Consider the following 9,795-nt stretch of genomic DNA (forward strand, 5'->3'; position numbering starts at 1 on the left):
GAAGATCCTAACTAAAATATTAGAATGAGCATAGAAATCTGTGCACAGCCAGAAATATCTAGAGTTCAAGGCCAATGTTGCTTAGTTGAGATAATATGAATGTAACATTTATATAACCCGTGATATTCTCATGGTTCTCCTTGCTGTATGTAGTTTGTTTTATTCATGTGTAATAAAATAAATATAAGTTTAAAAACCTCAAGAGAACAAGGAAACTAACATGTAAATTCATTCTTTTGTAATGACAATTTCTCATTAAAACCAAATTATGCCAACATTAAAAATTCTAAATTGGAAATGTAACTGGATATTTTCCCAGTTTGTAAGATATTGCTTTCTTCTGTTGACAACGCCCATTGCCTTATAGAAATTTTTCAGTGTCATGAGGTCCCATTTATTTATTGCTGATCATAGAGCCTGAGCTGCTGGCATTCAGTTCTGGTAATTGTCTCCTGTGCCAAGAAGCTCAAAGATCTTCCTCACTTTTTCTTCTAACAGATTTTGTATGTCTGGTTTTATGTTGGGATCTTTAATCCATTTCGACTTTAGTTTTGTGCAGGCTGGTAAATATGTATATATTTTAATTTTTCTACAAATAGACATCCAGTTACACCAACACCAATTATTGCAGATGCTCTTTTCCATTATATGGTTTTGACTTCCTTGTAAAAAATCAAGTGTCCATAGGTGTGTGGCTTCTTTCTAGGTCTGTACTTTGATTCCATTGGTCTACCTGTCTGTTTCTATGCCAGTACAATGCCATTTTTACTACTGTTGCTCTTTGGCAGAGCTTAAGATCAGGGCTGGAGATCCGTCTAGAAAATCTTTTATTTTATAGGATTGTCTTAAACTCTCTCTCTCTCTCTCTCTCTCTCTCTCTCTCTCTCTCTCTCTCTCTGTGTATGTGTGTGTGTGTGTGTGTGTGTGTGTGTGTGTGTGTGTGTGTGTGTGTATGTGTGTGTGTAGACCAGACTGGTCTCAAACTCACATATTTCTCCTTCCTGAGTTCTGGGATTAAAGGCATATATGACCACACAAGGACTTTTTTTTTAAGAAGGGATTTCAGGGCTAGAGAGGTGACCCACTTGTTAAGAGCATTGGGTGTTCTTCCAAAGGACATCTGTCAGTTCCCAGCAACCACAGGGTGGCTCATATCCATCCATAATGGGATTTGGTGCCCTCTTCTGGCACATAGGAGCATATGCAGGCAGAATATTGTATGAATAAATAAATAAATACATAAATAAATAAACAAATAAACCTCTAAAAGGTGGGTGATATCTCTGTGTTGTCTTGGCTACTTGGACTCATATTGTAGATGAGACTGGCCTAAACTCACAGATATCCATCTCCTGTGCCTCCCAGAGTGCTCGGATTACAGATTTGTGCCCCCATGCCAGACTGAAATTTAAAATCTTTTTTCGTTTTCTTTCTTTCTTTCTTTGCTTCTTTCTTTCATTCTTTCTTTCTTTCTTTTTTGTTTTCGTTTTGTTTTTCTTTTTGGAGACAAGTTGGCTCTTTTACACAAAGCCCTGGCTGTCCTGAACACTCTTTGTAGACCAGTCTGGCCTCAAATTCACAGAGATCCACCGGCATCTGCCTCCCAAGTGCTGGGATTGTGACATTTAAAATCATATTGTACTAGTTTTCCCTAACCTGGACTAGCCTTAAATATACCATAAAGATTAGACTGACCTGGAATCCTCCTTTTTCTTGATCAAAAGGGCTGGGATTATAGGTTCTTGATAGCCTGTGTGGAATCTATGCATACCTTACAAGCTGTGCTGGATGGCATAGATATTCTGCTGATTCTGAAGGCAGGTCGCAGGTAAGCAAGGCCCAAGGAGGCTAGAAGAGAAATCACTGGGCTAGTGGTAAGACACACGTGAGGGTATGAGGAATGGGGTCAAACTGGGCAGAGGATTCTGGGATCCTTGGCTTGGAGATCTGTGGAACTACTACTCAAGTTGAGAGCTATTATAAATGACAGTCAGGAATGGAGGGCAGCTCAGAGCAGATGTAGCCCTAGTAGGAGGATCTTTTCCTTGTTTCTTCTACAGACACTAGATGTGGAAAATATGTAGGCCTCATGTCTCTCTTAGATGTGGAAGAGACAAGTCCACAGACACTGAATAGAGAAATGTAGGACATATCTTCAGATGTAGCTCAGGCAAAAAGTGCTTGCCTGGTGGGTGTGAGAGGCTATGTTGGAGCTGACATTATAAAAGTTGGGTGCAAGCTGCCTCCAGGTTGCTTCCTGAGTTACATTTTGAAATTTCAGTTGTTCCCCATCACAGAAGGTGCAAGCTTCAAGTACTTGGCTTAGGGAATGTGCACCAGGATTTCTGCGATGTACGGGCTGGAGGAGAGGATGGATACTGCTCAGCAGATACTGTATGGGAGAAGCAAGTAGCAAATTGCATTCATAGAGAAGGAGGAAGCGTTTGAAGGTGGTCACTGACCTCAGCCTCTACTTCAACCTGGAGGAACACCAAATGTACTTATTACAGTGGGCCCATCAGAGAAAGTCGTTCCTGGGTCACTTTGACCTTTGTCTTAGCAAGATGAGAAATCTCCACAAATTCGGTCTAAGTCACATCTATTTGTATATGGGCACGGTTGAAAATACATTGGCAGACAGAGTAGACAAGTATCTCCCCGAGTTCATTGCTCAGTTCTTCAAACTCAACTGTCCCCAACATCTATATGTGAATGGCAATCACATTTCCATGGACCACATGAAATAGTTTTTCAGGTAAGGAATGATTATGAGCCCTTTCTGCTATGTCAGCAAACTTTTCCCTCTACTGTGAGCATTAGTGGGCACCTGTGGGGTGCCAATCACAGTGGATTTTACATCTAAATACTCTTGACAGTATCTCAGTGTTCATTGTTTCCTTCTGAACTGAGGTCACTTGGTCCAGATCCCATTCATTTAGCAGAGTTTGAGCTGGGGTAGAAAATGCAAAGAAAGCTGCATTGCATGTATGTGAACTACACTGGTGGGTCAGATGACCTTTAGGTATTCTGCTTTGGGATCCTTTCTAAGACTAAGACTATGGAAGAGAATAAAACAGAGCAGAGGCCATGAACTGGGGAGGACCCACACCTGTGGTTCTTCAGGGATTACTGTACACAAATTAATTTGTTCCTCTATTCATTTCTCTGTCTGCCCTTAATTCTTGCTGGAGGGAAAGATGATTTTACCACAGGTTGAGACTTAGTAGATGGGAATTGGTGACATTGGGGTATGGCTTCATCAGTTTCAAGGGTGGAGCAGTATAATCATGGATAAATGTCCTTTGTAACAAGGAAACAAATGAACCTAGTTAGACACAAGCCAAGATATTACCAGGAACTTTCTGTGATGTTCCTTTCTGGGTATGTCCTCCTGGCATGATGTAGCAAGATCTAGTTCTCTGTCTGACAGAAGGAGGATGAGGAGTTGTATATCTGTGTTCTGAGACCATCCCACCTGATAGTGCTATGCCTTGGGAGATAGGGATATGGGCAGACACCTTCATTCTGTACATCAGTGAAGATGTTCAATTTAAGTGCAGATGGGCTTTGCATATGTGGCTCCTCCAACTCAGTATCAACATTAGTAACCTCCAATAATATGAGTAAGCACAAATTTCTTGTTATTTCCCTAGATACATGAAGACTCCATTAAAATCCTAGTCTATCGTTCACTGCCATCTCTCACAGTCAGATTTGAAAATTTGTCATGGAGTCAGAATTTTTGTCAACTGAAATACACGCACCTCAGTGGGATAGTGTTACCCATGTCCTATTGCACAGGTCTTTAAATCCTCCAGCGTATTGTAGCAGACACTTGGCAGACCCTCGAGTTAGAGCACTGCAGTCTGGAGGACTCTCACCTCAGTTTCCTCCTGCGTCCTGTGAGCCAATGCTGGCAGCTCACCAGAGTGAATTTCTATGACAAAAGCTTTTCCATGGCTGCACAGAAGGACCTTCTGCACTGCATGATCAATCTAAACACACTGACTGTAGAGCTCTACCCTGACCTTTTGAGTGGTATAATCCCCTGGATTGCACCCTTTTGGACAGATTGCCCAATTGTGTTCTGAGCTTCTTGAAATAATCATGGCCAAAAGGCAGCCAAAGACAAGTACATTTCCTACAGCTATTGGCTTTGAATGTTGTCAGCGCTGTGTCTATGACATGAAGACTAGACTTTGTCCATGTTGACAGTAAATAGGATGTGGTTGTTTCTGGATGCTAAGACATCAAAATCAAGGGCATGGACATTCATCAAGGATTCCCGGAACTGTTGGCTTTAGATGCAGTTTCATGCATGGGGGTCATCCATCTTACTGCTTTTGTCACTGTATCATGTAGCAGGAAAATAAAATTTAACTACTTTCTATTTTCATTGACCTTTATTAAAAAACAAATCTCCACATTCTCACATGTCATCGTGATTTCTGCTAACTCCATACAATCTATTAGCTGGAAAGGGCTCTTGAAAAACCACCATCAGGACAGAATCATCCATGGAAGTGATGTGATTTTGAGTACAGTGGCATTCCTACAGAAGACCCTGGTCATTAACATGTTCTATACATGTGAGGTTGCAATGTTGTTAGAATTTAGAGTTCTCTCAAAGCTCAATGGGGTTGCTATCATAGGACTAAATGTGGCCATAAGGCATCTATTTGCTCTTTGAAAATGATGCATATTTTTGGCTGTGAAATTGAGCCCCATCTCACAATTTATTCACAGCAAGTAGAGTGCATGCTCTAACCATTCACTAAGGGCCTGACCCCTTTCCTGATTAATCCATGGGCAGAAATGTAGAAATCCTATAAGCAGGTTCTTCAGGCCTCAGCAACTCCTGGGGTTTGTAATCTCCATGTTCTGCAGGGTATGCCAGCAGTTGCAGTACACACTTTAAGCCTATCATTGGGAGACAAAAAGAAGTGGAGGTCTATCAGTTACAGCCATTCTATCCTTTATGATGAGTTCCATGTCAGTCAAACTATATATGCAGATCTTATCTCAGCAAAAGAAAACAAGTTTAGAAATGAGAAATACTCAGGAGGCAGCGACAGTTGGATCTCTGTAAGATCAAGGCCAGCCTGAATGACATACATAGTGAGTTTCCAATCAGCCAGTGCTGTACAATAGGGATAGCCTGCCCCCCAAAAATATTCTTTTGTAATTTAGATGAACTGTAAGTTTGTCCAAATTTGTTATATAGAGTGAGTAAGAGACATGCTTAGGTTACACAGCCAGATCTTAGCTTAAAAGCAAAACAGAACAGTTTAGTATTATGATGTACTCCTTTAATCCAAAACTCTGGTTCCACAGAATCTGGTTCCAGTGTGTTTTGAAACCATGAATTCTTCACGGATCAGAAAACACAATGAATTAGTTCCCCTTCTTCACAGGCACACAGTCTCAAGACCTTAACCCAGGTGGCCAGGTCAAAGTCCAAGAAAGTCTTAAAAGAGTGAACATCCAGGTTCCAGTGGTCTGACCATTAAGCTAATACTTCATTCATGAGAGATTATTTTTTTATTCTATTTTACCAGAAGACTTTTAGAATATAAGGGGTTTTCTTCCTTTGCTTTTTTATTCTTATTTTTCCTTCTGTTTTGTTTGGGTTTTGGTTTTTTGGGCCAGGGTACCTATTTGTAGCTCTGGCTGACCTTGAGCTCACAGAGATCTGCCTGACACTGTCTCTTTAGTGGCTGGGATTAAAGGCATACATTTGCACCACTCAGCCTAGAATATGAGAATTTTATTACCCTTGACTGTCTTGTCTCCAGGGACCCATTGTTCTCCATGTCTAATCTGAACCTCCTATATCATATCTTAACCCCAACACATAGACTCATTGGACTGTCTCCTGGAGGAGTCACCTCTCTTTTTTTAGTGCCCAGAAGTAATTTTCGCCCATCACTGCCAAAACAAAACAAAAAGAGGCAAAGTCTGTCCTCCACTCAGAAACTCAGAAATTATGACTTTCATGGCAGCTACAGGAAGCAGAGTGACTGACTTGTGCTGTATCATGGCCTTGAGTGCACCCATGAGCTCAGAGTTATTGTGGTCACATCATTTTATGAGAGAGTAAGGAATGTCTTCAGAGCTCTCCTGGGGATGAGGGAGATTTGGTGATTCAATAGAATCAGATTTACCATGTGGAGCAAAGGTGCTCAGGTACAGTCATGAACATGATATTGTCATGGAAATTAGATATGGTTGCATTGGATCAGAGAAAACAGAAGGGTACTATGACCATCCTTCAGCCCTCCAATTCCAAGGTCTTTGGAGTGAGTGGCTACAGATTTTCCAGAAGAACATGAGGATTCAGAATAACCATGGGTCCAGAAGGCCATAAATGAGATACTACTACAACATGGAGGTTAAGGTATGTAAGCTGATCCTGGTCCAGATTCAGGGGTAGATTATTCAAGTTTGACTGTGAGAGTTGGTGGAGAGCAACTGATATGTGTCGAATAATCTGAGCACTCAATAATCCTTAATGGAAAAAAAAAAGACTCTCTCTGGGCTTCAAGAGAACTCTCCATTTTGATCTCACCTGATCAAAATTTAAGGTGGTGTCCTTATGCCCATTGGCACAGGAGATAAGTTCCTGAACAGAACGCCTGCAGCAGAGGCTTTATGATCAACAATTAATAAATGGGACCTCATGAAACTGAAAAACTTCTGTAAGGCAAAGGACACTCTCAACAGAACAAAATGACAGCCTACAGACTGAGAAAAGATCTTCACCAACCATACATCAACAAAGGAATAATATCCAAAATACATAAAGAACTCAAGAAAGTACTCACACATCAAAAAAACCAAGTAACCCAATTAAGAAATGTGGTCATAGCGAAAGAGAGAATTATCAGCAGAGTAATAGCAAGGCTATCAGAAAGGGTAATATTAACTCAACTGATAGCACATGCTGGCTGTGCTGTGGAGGATGTGGAGAAAGGGAAACACTCTTCCACTGATGGTGGGAGTGAAAACTTTTACAGTCAATTTAAAAGTCAAATTGGCACTTTCTCAGTAAATTGGGAATAGGGTTTCTCAGGACCCAACTATTTCACTCCTTCTCATATCATCTCAAAAGATGTTCCACCATACAACAAAGACATTTGCTCAACTATGTTCACAGCATCCTTATTCATAATATCCAAAATCTGGAAACTGAGCTCCTTCAGTAGAAGAATGGATAAAGAAATTGTGGTACATTTATACTATGGAATACTACTCAGCCATCAAAAACAAGGAAATCTTGAAATTTGCAGGCTAATGGATGGAAATAGCCCCAGAAAGACACTCATGGCAGAAACTCACTTATAATCCTAGTATACACAGGCAGATCCCTATAATTTAGTTGCTTGCTAATCCTACAGTTACAAGGAGTAAGGTGATGGAGGTTTCCACCTTTAATCTCAGCACTTGGGATGCGTCTGTCTTTAATCCTATGGTTAAATTTTTTATATCCTGTCTTGGATTAAAGGTGTGTGTTAGGGCTCAAACACACCAAACAAAAGGTAGGATTTTGTAGATCACAACATCAGGGATCACATCAGAATCACATACATGATTTTAAGGTTCACAATCTCAGGTATCAGATTGGGGTCAAATATACTGCAACAGTCTCATTGTATACAGCTGTCTGGTCTGGAAAATTCTCTCTAATCACCAGCCTGGGCTAGACCACGAAGAGAGAGCCAACTCTTGATGCCTCCAGAGTACTGTGACTCAAGGCATGCACTACTACACATTACTAAAGAAATTTGCTCACATTGTGTGGATCAGGCTTGCTTCAAACTCAATAAATCTGCTTTTGCTTCTAGAGATCAAAGGTGTGCACGACAGGCTGGGATTGCGCAGGTGTATTAACAAACTTTTATTTTTGATTTGATTTTCATTGTATAATGCTTTGCTGTTGAGTTTAAACTTTGAGAGAAAGTATCCATCTTGATCATGATGTTTTGAAACTCCCATTAAACTTCTTGGTATCTAGAACTACAGGTACCCACCACACACCTCAACCCTTTCTTCTCTGGGATATATGATCGTAAATTAGGATTTTTTCTTTCTTTGTTTGTTTCATGTTTGGTTTTTATTTTGTTCTTGTTGTCATTGTTTGGAGACAAAAAATTTCACTGTGTAACCAACGGCTAGACTAATACTCACTACGACTCAAGTGAAAAGCACAACAGAAAACACACACGGAAACAAATACATATACTGTCACTAAAACCACAAGCACAAAAATACACCTTACATAAATAATTGTATGTAGATACACATAAAAATGAGTCAATCAAATACCAATGGGAAAGTCACTTTCTTTTTCACTTGCACTATTTCATTCTTTGTTGGTTACCGTTCCCACACAGCATTTCTCCATATGAATCCCTGACAGTCCTTGAATTTGCTTTGAATACCAAGCTATCAATGAGCTCAAAGAGATATACCTCCCTTTAATCGAAAGTGCTAAGGCTAAGGTCAAGTACCCTATACCCAATAAATCTTGACATTCTATTCACTGTATTTGAAATGAATGAGAGGAGACTCATTGGACCAGTCAGATAGGAGCTTCTGGATGGGAGGTGGGGCTACACATGGAGGGACAACATGGAAGGTGTATAAAAGGACCAGAGGAGGTTTAGTAGAACATCAGATTCCCTGAGCTTGGAGGTTCTGCCTGACGCGGCAGAGAATAGTAACCCTATCACCAGTGTTCTTACCAGATAAGTCAATACCTCCATCAGGAGGCTTCTTCAATGCTGCACTAGCCTTTTCTCCAGTAAGCAACACTCCCTTTCCAATTTAGAAATTTTATTGATTTTTTTTGAGACAGGGTCTTTCTGTGCTAGGCTTGGCTGTCTTGGACTCTCTTTGTAGACTATGTTGGCATTGTACTCACAGTGATCCGCCAGTCTCTACCTCCAGAGTGCTAGTATTAAAGGTGTGTGACACCACACTAAGTCCAATTTAAAATGTTTAATGTGTGTAAAATTTGGTTTATGGGAAGTGGCTTTTGAGAACATGGGCATGCACATGTCAGTTTCTTTGTTCTCTTTAGTTTTTTAAAGACAGAGCCTCAACTACGCAAGGTTGGCCTTGAACTCTAGATCCTCTGCTTCTGTCCATGGTTGTAGGCTCACTCTGGAATACCAGCTAGGATCTTCTTACTAATTTAATCCCTAGGCAATATCTTAAATTATGTTTGACAGATTATGGTTTTGCAGGTTTATAAACTGATTTTTTCTCTTAAATGTAAACTATAAGAGTGCTGGGGATGGCTTCATGCACAGAAGCAATGGGTCCAGGCTGGTGGAATCCAAGGCGATAGGAATGGGGTTGCTTAAGACTGTCTATTTTACTACTACCCTTTGAGACCTGTGTGTGTGTGTGTGTATGTGTATGGGTATGGGTATGTGTGTGTTTGTGCAAAATAGGACCCAATTATCTCACAGCAGCCACACCTTGAAACTCAATGTAAATAAGTAATGTACTGAGCAAAAGAAGATCACATTCCAGGATAGACTGGGATGCATGGGGAAGGCTTAACTCTACATATAATTAAATGAAAAGTCAAATAAATGACCGGGGAATGTGACCGGGGAATTTCAGAAGGCATGTGTAATGGGAACAAATACCACTAAGGAAGAGCTTCAAATAAGACATTTGAAAATCTTTTTGAGGGGAATAGTGTTGATTTTTTTGGAGGTTTTTTGTTGTTGTTGATAGAGAAGGGATTTCTCTGTTGCCTTGGCTGTCCTGGAGTAACCTTAG

Source organism: Acomys minous, assembly GCF_964271855.1.
Source record: "Acomys minous genome assembly, chromosome: 6".
Taxonomy (NCBI): domain Eukaryota; kingdom Metazoa; phylum Chordata; class Mammalia; order Rodentia; family Muridae; genus Acomys; species Acomys minous.